The sequence below is a fragment of the Stigmatopora nigra genome, unplaced genomic scaffold (genome assembly GCF_051989575.1).
Source record: "Stigmatopora nigra isolate UIUO_SnigA unplaced genomic scaffold, RoL_Snig_1.1 HiC_scaffold_25, whole genome shotgun sequence".
Classification (NCBI taxonomy): domain Eukaryota; kingdom Metazoa; phylum Chordata; class Actinopteri; order Syngnathiformes; family Syngnathidae; genus Stigmatopora; species Stigmatopora nigra.
Genome location: NW_027551604.1, coordinates 2,124,780 through 2,135,046, shown reverse-complemented (window position 1 = coordinate 2,135,046; position 10,267 = coordinate 2,124,780).

Genomic DNA, 10,267 nt, shown 5'->3' with positions numbered 1-10,267 from the left:
TCATTCCGAATACGTTCGGATTGGCGCTGGCCGAGAGGCCCAAACGAGCCGTAACGAGAGCAAAAAACCTTTTCAAAAGGTTATTCTTGTAGGTTGTCAAAAGGAAATGTCGGGAAATTAACGTTTTGGGACGCCATACCAGCGTGGCTTGGCGTTCTTAAGTTTTATTGTCACGAAAGTCCTTTCAAAGTAAGACTCGGGTTTGGAAACTTTCGGGAAATTCAGGTTTTAAACGATTTTTACCCCTTAATGTTCGTGCGGTGCGATAGTGTGATGATTGATTGTCTATTTGTTGGTTTTCCGAGTGGGGTGTCGCCAAGTGACCGGTCGGGTCAAATGACCAATCTGAGGAATTCCCAGTGGGACATTCCAATGCAGGTTCTTGTCGTCGAGGGTCCGGTTGGATGAAAGTAGGCCAAATGATGCCTTTTGAGAGCTAAGTGGAATCAAAAAATATATATATCATTGTCTATAGAGATTTGTGGTGTGTTCAGGGTCAAACGGATCGCAGGAATTTTCAGTACTGGGATTTTTAGTTGAAATTGTATTGGAATATGTGGAGCCTTTTTTGGTTTTGCTCTGAGGGACCATGAAAGAGTTAGATATAATTTGAATTTGCTGTCAATTATCATTGTCTATAGAGATTCGTGGTGTGTTCAGGGTCAAACAGATCGCAGGAATTTTCAGGACTGTGATTTTTAGTTGAAATTTTATTGGAATAATTGGAGCCTTTTTTCGTTTTGCTCTGATGGACCATGAAAGAGTTAGATATAATTTGAATTTGCTGTCAATTATCATTGTCTATAGAGATTTGTGGTGTGTTCAGGGTCAAACAGATTGCAGGAAATTTCAGTACTGGGATTTTTAGTTGAAATTTTATTGGAATATTTGGAGCCTTTTTTTTGGTTTTGCTCTGAAGGACCATGAAAGAGTTAGATAGAATTTGAATTTGCTGTCGAATATTTAGTGCAAGGGTGCCTAAACTCCTCTAGCACACCTGAATCAAATAATCAACTCATCAGCAGATGATTATTTGATTGATGTGTGTTGGTGGAAGGCAACTTGGGGAAAAATAGTTAATTTTATTTGTAATTTATTTATGCATTTGTAATTTATGCATTTGTAATTTATTTATTTGTAATTTATTTATTTGTAATGTATTTATTTGTAATTTATTTATTTATTTGTAATGTATTTATTTGTAATTTATTTATTTATTTGCAATGTATTTATTTGTAATGTATTTATTTGTAATGTATTTATTTGTAATGTATTTATTTGTAATGTATTTATTTGTAATTTATTGATTTGTAATTTATTGATTTGTAATTTATTGATTTGTAATTTATTGATTTGTAATTTATTGATTTGTAATATATTGATTTGTAATTTATTTATATATATGTAATTTATATATGTATTGGTTATTTATTTACTTTTAATTTATTGTATTTATTTATCAATAATTTATTTTTGTAATTTTTTTATTTTATTTATTTATAATTTATTTTTGTAATTTATTTATTTGTAATTTATGTATTTGTAATTTATTTTTATAATAATTAATGTATTTATTTTTTTATATATACATTTATTAACTCACTTATTACCCATTTATTTGTGTCAAATATATTCTCACCCTCTTGCTACTGTGACAGTCAAAAATTCCCAAATACCGGATGAATAAAATGATCTAATCTAACCTTTAACAAAGTACATGACAGACGGTGGTCCTCAAGGCCTAGAATTGGGCACCCCTGATTTTGTGGTTTAGGCCTTAAGGCTTCCCACCAAGATCCCAATTGATCAACAATCCCATTTTAGCTATTTCGGTCACTTTAGGAAAAGATAAAAATGTCCCTAATTTGTGGGGTTACCCTCAGGGAATGTTAATCCGTCAACGCCACGGCCCGTCACGGTGCGTTCCGAATCACGAGGTCCCCCCCGTCCCCCAAATGTCCCACCACATCCGGCGAGCTTAGTGCTAACCAGTCCTGACACCCCGACGGCCACCTTGGTCGTCCACAAAAGGCGGCCATCTTGCTTTGTCCCCCCTCAACGCATTCAGGTGGCCAATCCGTCAAATTGTTACTCCTGACATTGGCGCTAAATAGCTTTGAGGCGACGCATTCCCGCACAGATCGAGAATTTGTGAGTGTTTTATTGGTTTAACCTGAGTGGACAGGAAGGAAAGGAATGACATCATGCGTTTTCCAAAGATTGGTCTTTCTTTGACAGCTTCCTCAGGGATTCCCTTTTCAAAGTGTCAATTGGACTGTAAAGACAGCATTCTTAAACGTGAATGGCACCCGTTGGTTGTCCTGAAATGTCATGCTAGTGCAAAACTGACTGAACTGCTCATTCTGTAAGATTTTAGAGGCAAATATTCAGTAAAAATGCTAACTTTTTTAGCGCTAACCTGACTAAACCAAAACTGAACTGTGACACAAACAGTTTAAACATTAATGCATTCATTTTTCAATCTTGTGGGGGGTGCCGGAGCCTATCCCAGCTAATTATGGTAACCACGTGGGGGAGATCCTGAATCCATGGCCAGCAAATCGCAGGGCATGAGGAGACAAAGGACAACCAATCGTAGCTAAGGTTAGGCAATTTAGCATATTAGTTTTTTGTATATTAGCTAGCAATTAGCCTAGCATACATGTTTTTGGGATGTGGGAGGAAACTGGAGCACCCGGAGAATACCCAGCCCTAACCCTAACCAACTCCACACAATGAGGACCCACACGGGATCAGACCCTCGACCCCAGAACTGCGAGGCGGAATTACCCACCGTTATCCAATTTAGACTGTTCAACCAACTAGCCTAGCAAGCATGTTTTTGGGATGTGGGAGGAACCGGAGCACCCTAAGAAAACCCATGATTCACTCAGCGAGGATCCACCTGGGATCGAACCTTCGATTTAAGAACTGCGTGCCGAATTGCTCACCGTTAGGCAATTTAGACTAATCGACCAGCTAGCCTAGCCTAGCATGGCCATCTTTCATTGATGTGAAAGAACACCCAGACAAAACCCAGTCAACCCTGTTGAGCCCATACAAATTCCACACTAGGATCGAACCCACGACCTTTAAACTGCAAGCCCCAGACGCTAACCACCCAGTTCCTATCCATATAGAACTAAATCCAAAAGACTATTTTCTCATTCCAAAAGAATGGAAAGTGAGTTGACCACACTCGGCATTGTCCAACGGGCGACCTATCATTTTCCAAGCGGGATTCATACTCCATAATCCCCTCTTTAGCCGCTAGCCATTTATTAGCATGTCACATTAGAGAAGACGTCAAGCTTCATTTGATATTCTATCAGTTTATTAGGAGCGAGCACATCTGTGTTGGCCGGGCTTTAACCGAGGAAGCAGCTGGTGGAAGAGCGCACGGGGATTCCACCGCAACCACCGCGCCAGACGGACCGGCCAGGGCAGGCCTTCTAAAAGACCGGGTCTTCATGTGGATCACGTCAGGGGTAATTTTTTTTTCCAATGTGGGTACACCTGTTTGCCTACGTTGGGAAGTGAACCAACACCCCTTTTTGAGTCCTACAGACTAGTGTACAAAATATGAAATACATTTTAAAATGACTTTATGTGATAAATTGACAAATATTTTGAGTATTTGCACAAGAAATATAGATTTATAATGTTATAGTTGTAATTTATAATATGTACTGAATGAACAATTTAGCATACAACTTACTTATTGACGTTCATGACTTTACTTATTTATGTTGACTAGTACTCATTTATTATGCGGAGTACTTATTTATTAATGACTTATTGATTATTTATTTATTTATTTATTAGACAGATTTATGGATTTATTTGTTTGTTGTTGTTTATTGTGCACATTGCTACTTATCTTTGTTGATGACCTCTTATCTATATTTATAATGTTGTTTACTTGTTTATTTATAACCTATTTATTGATCATTTATTTATGTATAATTATTTTTTATTGATTTAGCTGTTCATTTATTAGTTTGTTGTTATTTGTGTACTTCCCTACTTATCTTTGTTGATGACCTCTTATCAATGTTGTCTATGACTTATTTATTATTTTGTCTGCTAATTTACTTATTACTTATGTAATTTTATTACATTTATTTATTTATCTCTTCATTTATTTGTTTGTTGTTGTTATTTGTGCCCTTCCCTGCTTATTTATGTTGATTACCTGTTATCTATGTTGACTACAATGCATGTAATCTACTTATTTAATACTTATTTATTTATCCTTTATTGATTATGATTGTTTATTGATTGATTTGTTCATTTGTTTGTTTGTTGTTGTTATTTGTGCACTTCCCTACTTATTTTTGTTGATGACCTCTTATCTATGTTGTCTACTTATTTATTTATCATGTTGTCTACTTATTTCGTAATTATTTATTGATAATTCATTTATTTAATATTATTATTTAATGATTTAGCTTTTCATTTATTTGTTTGTTTTTGTTATTTGTGCACTTGCCTACTTATTTTTGTTGATGACCTCTTATCTATGTTGTCTACTTATTTATTTATCATGTTGTCTACTTATTTCGTAATTATTTATTGATAATTCATATATTTAATATTATTATTTAATGATTTATCTGTTCATTTATTAGTTTGTTTTTTCTTATTTGTGCACTTGCCTACTTATTTTTGTTGACGACTTCTTATCTATGTTGTCTACTTATTTATTCATAACTTTTCATTGATCATTTATTTGAATTATTATTGTTTATTGATTTATTTGTTCACATGTTTGTTGTTATCTGTGCACTTCCTCACTTATCTTACTTATCTTTGATTAACTTATTTACTATGTTGCCTACTTATGACTTATTGATCATTTATTTATCAATCATTATTGTTTATTAATTTATATCTTCATTTATTTGTTTGTTGTTATTTGTGCACTTCCCTACTTATTTATGTTGATGACTACTTATCTATGTTGGCTACAAATAATTGATTATGTTGACTTACTTATTTATTGATTATTTATTTATGTATCAATCTGTATATTTGTTGCTGTTATCTGTGCACTTCCCTACTTAATTAATGTTTACTTATTTATTTACTACTTATTGCTACTATTTATTGATGATTTGTTTGTTTGTTGTTGTTATTTGTGCACTTTATATTAAAGCTAAAAACCCCATTATACTTCACAATAAAAGCATTCCATTGAAAAATATGGAGCCCTAATCATTGTTCCACTTGCAGCCATTTTATTTTGTCTCATAGCGTCCGCATTAGCATAGCCGAGCCTTTCCGTCACATAACTTAAGTACGGCGTGCGAGCTGGCTGCCACGGCAACCCCAAACAAAGCTCGTCGTCCCTGGGTGGGATGCCATGAAGACGTTTTTTTCAGGGTTTTTTTTCCCCCCTCCGCAAATTAGGCCCGTTAATGCCTCGCGCCACCCACGGACGGCCACAGGGGGAGCGATGGGAAAGCGGAGTGAGGACCGGGGCCCAACGCGGGGGTCCCTTTTGGCCGAGGTAGCAGTGAAAGGGAAGAAAGGAGGCTCTCATGGCCCATTGTGCGGAGACGTGGACAGCGCAGAGGACGGGAACGAGACGAGGACGGGGACGGAGCGCCTTCCCCCGAAAGGAATGTCATGGTTTGTTTGGGAAGCTCTAAATTGACACTTCACACTTGTCAAAACGACACTTTGCAATGAAATATGGCCGAGTTGGAAGATAGAATGAGTCATTGCGGACAAAAAAATAAAAATAAAACATGTTATGATTAGTTACAAAGATTGAAATGTTTGGGATTTTAATCCTTTGATGGAAAGTCGGCACTACTTTGAAATGGAAACTATTAACGTTAAATAGTGAGACGCTCTTGACTTGTTACCGTGGAAACAATATATTGAAACTCTTATTTTGAAGGATGAAAAAACAACCCTGATTTGAAATTGTTATGATTGTTACAATTAGCCTAGCATACATATTTTGGAATGTGGGAGAAAACCGGAGCACCCGGAGAAAACCCACACAAGCATATACCAACTCCACACAGTGAGAAACCGCCAGGGATCAAACCCTCGACCTCAGAACTGCAAGGCCCAACCACTCACCGTTAGCGATTTATACTAATCAACTAGCTAGCCTAGCATACATGTTTTTGGGGATGTGGGAGGAAACTGGAGCACCCAAAAAAACCTACACAAGAGAAGAACTTACCAAGTCAACACAGTGAGGACCCACCTGGGATCGAACCCTCGACCCCAGAACTGCGAGGCCACACCCACAACGGACCGCCTTGATCCCAAAACCTAATTTTTCATATATATTTTTACATATTTTTTTCTATATATTTATATATATATTTTTTATATATTTTTTTAATATTTTTTATATATATTTTTTTTTATATTTTTTTATATATATATTTTTATATATTTTTTTATATTTTTTTTGTATTTTTTTTTATATTTTTTTTAATATTTTTTTTTATATTTTTTTTTATATTTTTTTTAATATATTTTTTTATATATATTTTTTATATATTTTTTTATATATTTTTTTATATATATTTTTATATATTTTTTTATATATTTCTTTATATCTTTTTTTATATATTTTTTATAAACCCTAACAATTTAATTACCTTTGAAAAAACAACAACAACATAACCAGGCCTAACCAAATTCCTCCAAACTCCTCCAAAAACAACCCCCAAAAACATCCACCCAATTCACCCCCTTTGTCAAAAATCACTTCCTATTTTCAACCAAAACATCTTCTCAACCAGTTTCATTGCCGCTTGTTTTCATTGGCTAGCTTACATCATCCAAAACTCGGTTTGCGCGGTTCCCCCCCCCAAAAAAAACGCTCAAATCGTACATTAATGTTAGGATCACCTTACCAAAGCAACTTGAATATGTTCTATCAATTAGTGGCCACTAAACACAGAAAAAATGAATATGTTGCAAAATCTAAAAACCATAGTTTGAACATATGGCCCCTTCTATATCATCCATCCCATAAAAAAATGTCTACCCTTACATTTTTATGCCTTTTTAAGCCCCAAACACCATAAAAATAAAACCCACAAATACATAGAATGCACGGTTAGCTTGATGCTAAGCGCTATTAAGTCTTGTGACAGTTAGCTGGCTAGCTAGCTCTCATTTTCGGACCCCCGTCGGCGTAAAAAAAGACGTAGCCACGCGCCACTGACGTTTCTTTTCGGGATTTGAACCTTTGAATCATTGACTAAGCGACTTTGCAGCTAAACAAACTGATTTATGAGTCAATCCGGATTCCATTGTGGGGTGACTTCCCCTTTTTTTCCCCCAAAATATACAACTCCGGGATCCCAAACACATTTTTTTTGGGGTCTCCCTGAAGGATAAATTAACAAACTGGAGTAAGGCGAGTTGGCTTGATGGATGTCTATTGCCATGGCGATGAGCTGTGGGTTTTTTTAGGGAATATGTTGGTTGTTACAAGGGCGTGGCTAAAAGTATAAATCTTTCAGATTGGACGCAAATTGTACGATGCTTGAATTAAACCCGATGGGAAGACATTTGTAAAATATGTTTTTTTTTTGTGGTGTCATGAGTTGGTTTTGAAGAAAGTTTTCTAGGGGGGGGGGGGGGGTAGTGAGGATAGAAATGTTTTATTTTGGTGGGGGGTGTTGGATAAATGTTTTGGGTTTGAAAAAGGACTTTTTGGTTGATTAGAGTCAGTTAGGATCTTAAAATTGGGTTGAAATAATGCATGGGGTGGCTCTAGAGCCACATGTGGCTTTGGTTTTTATCATATTTTTGATAGAATGCGTTTTTTTGCCTGGTTTTATCTTTCTTGTATTTTTATTCTGTGTTAAAACACACTGAAATTCATTTAAAAAGCCATTAAAAACAAATAATATATCTTTTTAAAAATAATTTAGATTTTTTATGCTGCTTCTGATGTATGTTGTGGCTCTGATTCTCAGTTAAAAAAGTCAATGTTTTTTATTTTTCTTATTTTTAAATAAAATATGATTTTATAAAATAAAATATATATTTTTTAAAGTTAATTAAAAGAAGTTAATTAAAAAACACTGAAAAGTTGTTATCCGCTTGCAAGTTTCAACGTTTAATTTCATCTTTTGATGAACTTAAAAAATATATTTGATTTCATAAAATATTTTTAAAATATTTTATCTAAAAAATTAAAAAAATCTAAAAAAAATTTAAGCTACAAATCATAGAGTCACAACTTACATAAAAAGCAGCATTAAAACTCAAAATTCTTTGTTTTAATACAATGTATTATTATTTTTTTTAATTATTAATACCAAAAAAATAAAAATCACAAAAAACTGAATTCCCAATGAATGAAATCACAATAATCAAGAAAAAACCTAATACTTAACATTTCCTAATCTTTAATTAAACCAAACAATACCACCATTCCCTTCAAAATTCCTGCAATAGGACCCAAAATGGCGGTCAATCAAGCGAACATCTTCCATTTCGGCTCTCGTACTCATCACCATGTTTAACCTTGGCGTAGGTCTACAATCTGACAAAATATTTGCCCTTACTTCACCTCAAATATGAGGGTTAGGGGTGGATATAGTCTTCTTTTAGAACCCCAACCTCTCCATCTTTATACAAACAACACAAGAGGTGAAAAAAATAACCTCAAGGAGAAGCCCGAGGTCCTCAAAGACCACTTCCTGTCTCACATACACACACACATATATACACACACACTCCCAAATAAAGTTTTGTCGGAAATATTACATCATTTCTTGGGGTTAGATTTGTACCATCCCGTGGTCCTCAGACTGCTGATGTTGTCCTCGGCGGGGATTTGAGGCCCGAGGGCGTTTCCACGGCCTAAAAATTAAAACCTCGCTCATATTTTACAAGCGCCACTTAGTGGGCCGGGCCAACATAAACAGGTGTGGATGCCAATTCCTTCGCCTGATGTCTTGTCTGCTTTTGTGCCCAATATAAATGCCCTATAGTCTCTTGAGACGGGATCGGAAATAGGACAAAAATGGCGGCTGGGATACCAGATTTGTGTATGGAGGATGGAAATCTGCATTTTAAAGTTGATACGGTACGATATGGAGTAGGTCTATTCGCTGATAAGACCATGTTTGTTGTAAATAAGCTTGATTTAAGGCCCTTTTTGGTTGATTTCATAAGGGATATTATATGAAAAATTAATAGCAGTTTTGTTGTCATTTCTTGCATTGGAGTGAGATTTTTTTTAATAAAAAGAGCAAATTTAAGAGATGATAAAGGTGATCCAAGATTTTTCATTATTTTTTTAAATTGGAAGGTGGATTAGGGTGTTGGCCTCGCAGTTCTGGGTCCTTGGGTTCGATTCCCAGTTGGGTCCTCAATGTGTGGAGTTGGTATGTTCCTTCCAGGCTCTGGTGGGTTTGCCCTGGGTACTCCGGTTTCGTTCCATATCCTAAAAAAGGACAAGAATGCTCTTGGGTTCGATTCCCGATTGGGTACTCACTGTGTGGAGTTGGTATGTTGGGCCCAGGCTTGTGTGGGTTTCCCCTGGGTACTCCAATTTCCTACCACATCCCAGAAAAAAAACATGCATGCTAGGCTAATTGTATGCTAAAATGCCTAACCTTAGCTATGATTGGCTGCCCGTCTCCTTGTGTTGATCATGTCGGCCTCACACTTCTGGGGTCGAGGGTTCAATTCCCAATTGGGTCCTTGGTGTGTGTGGAGTTGACATATTCCCCTGGGGCTCGTGTGGGTTTTCTCCAGGTACCCCATTTACCTACCACATCCCAGAAAAACATGCATGCTAGGCTAATTGTATCCTAAATTGCCTAACCTTAGCTATGATTGGCTGTCCGTCTCCTTGTGGTGAGCAAGTCGGCCTCACAGTTCTGGGGTCGAGGGTTCGATCCCAAATGGATCCTCACTGTGTGGAGTTGCCATCTTCTCCCGGGGCTCGCGTGGGTCTTCTCCAGGTACTCCATTTACCTACCACATCCCAAAAAACACACATGCTAAGCTAAATGTATGCTAAATTGCCTAAACCTAACTCTAATTGGTCATCCTTTGTCTCCTCGCTCACGTGGTTTTTCTCCAGGTACTCCTCTTTCCTCCCACATCCCCAAAAAACACATGCTAAACTAATTGTACACTAAACTGCCTAACCCTAACTCTGATTGGCCATCCTTTGTCTCCTCCTTCCGCCAATCCAGGCCGCCCATAGTCAGCGATTTGTCAGCATCCAATCAGATCGTTGTATTGCTAAACACTGCAAACCCTG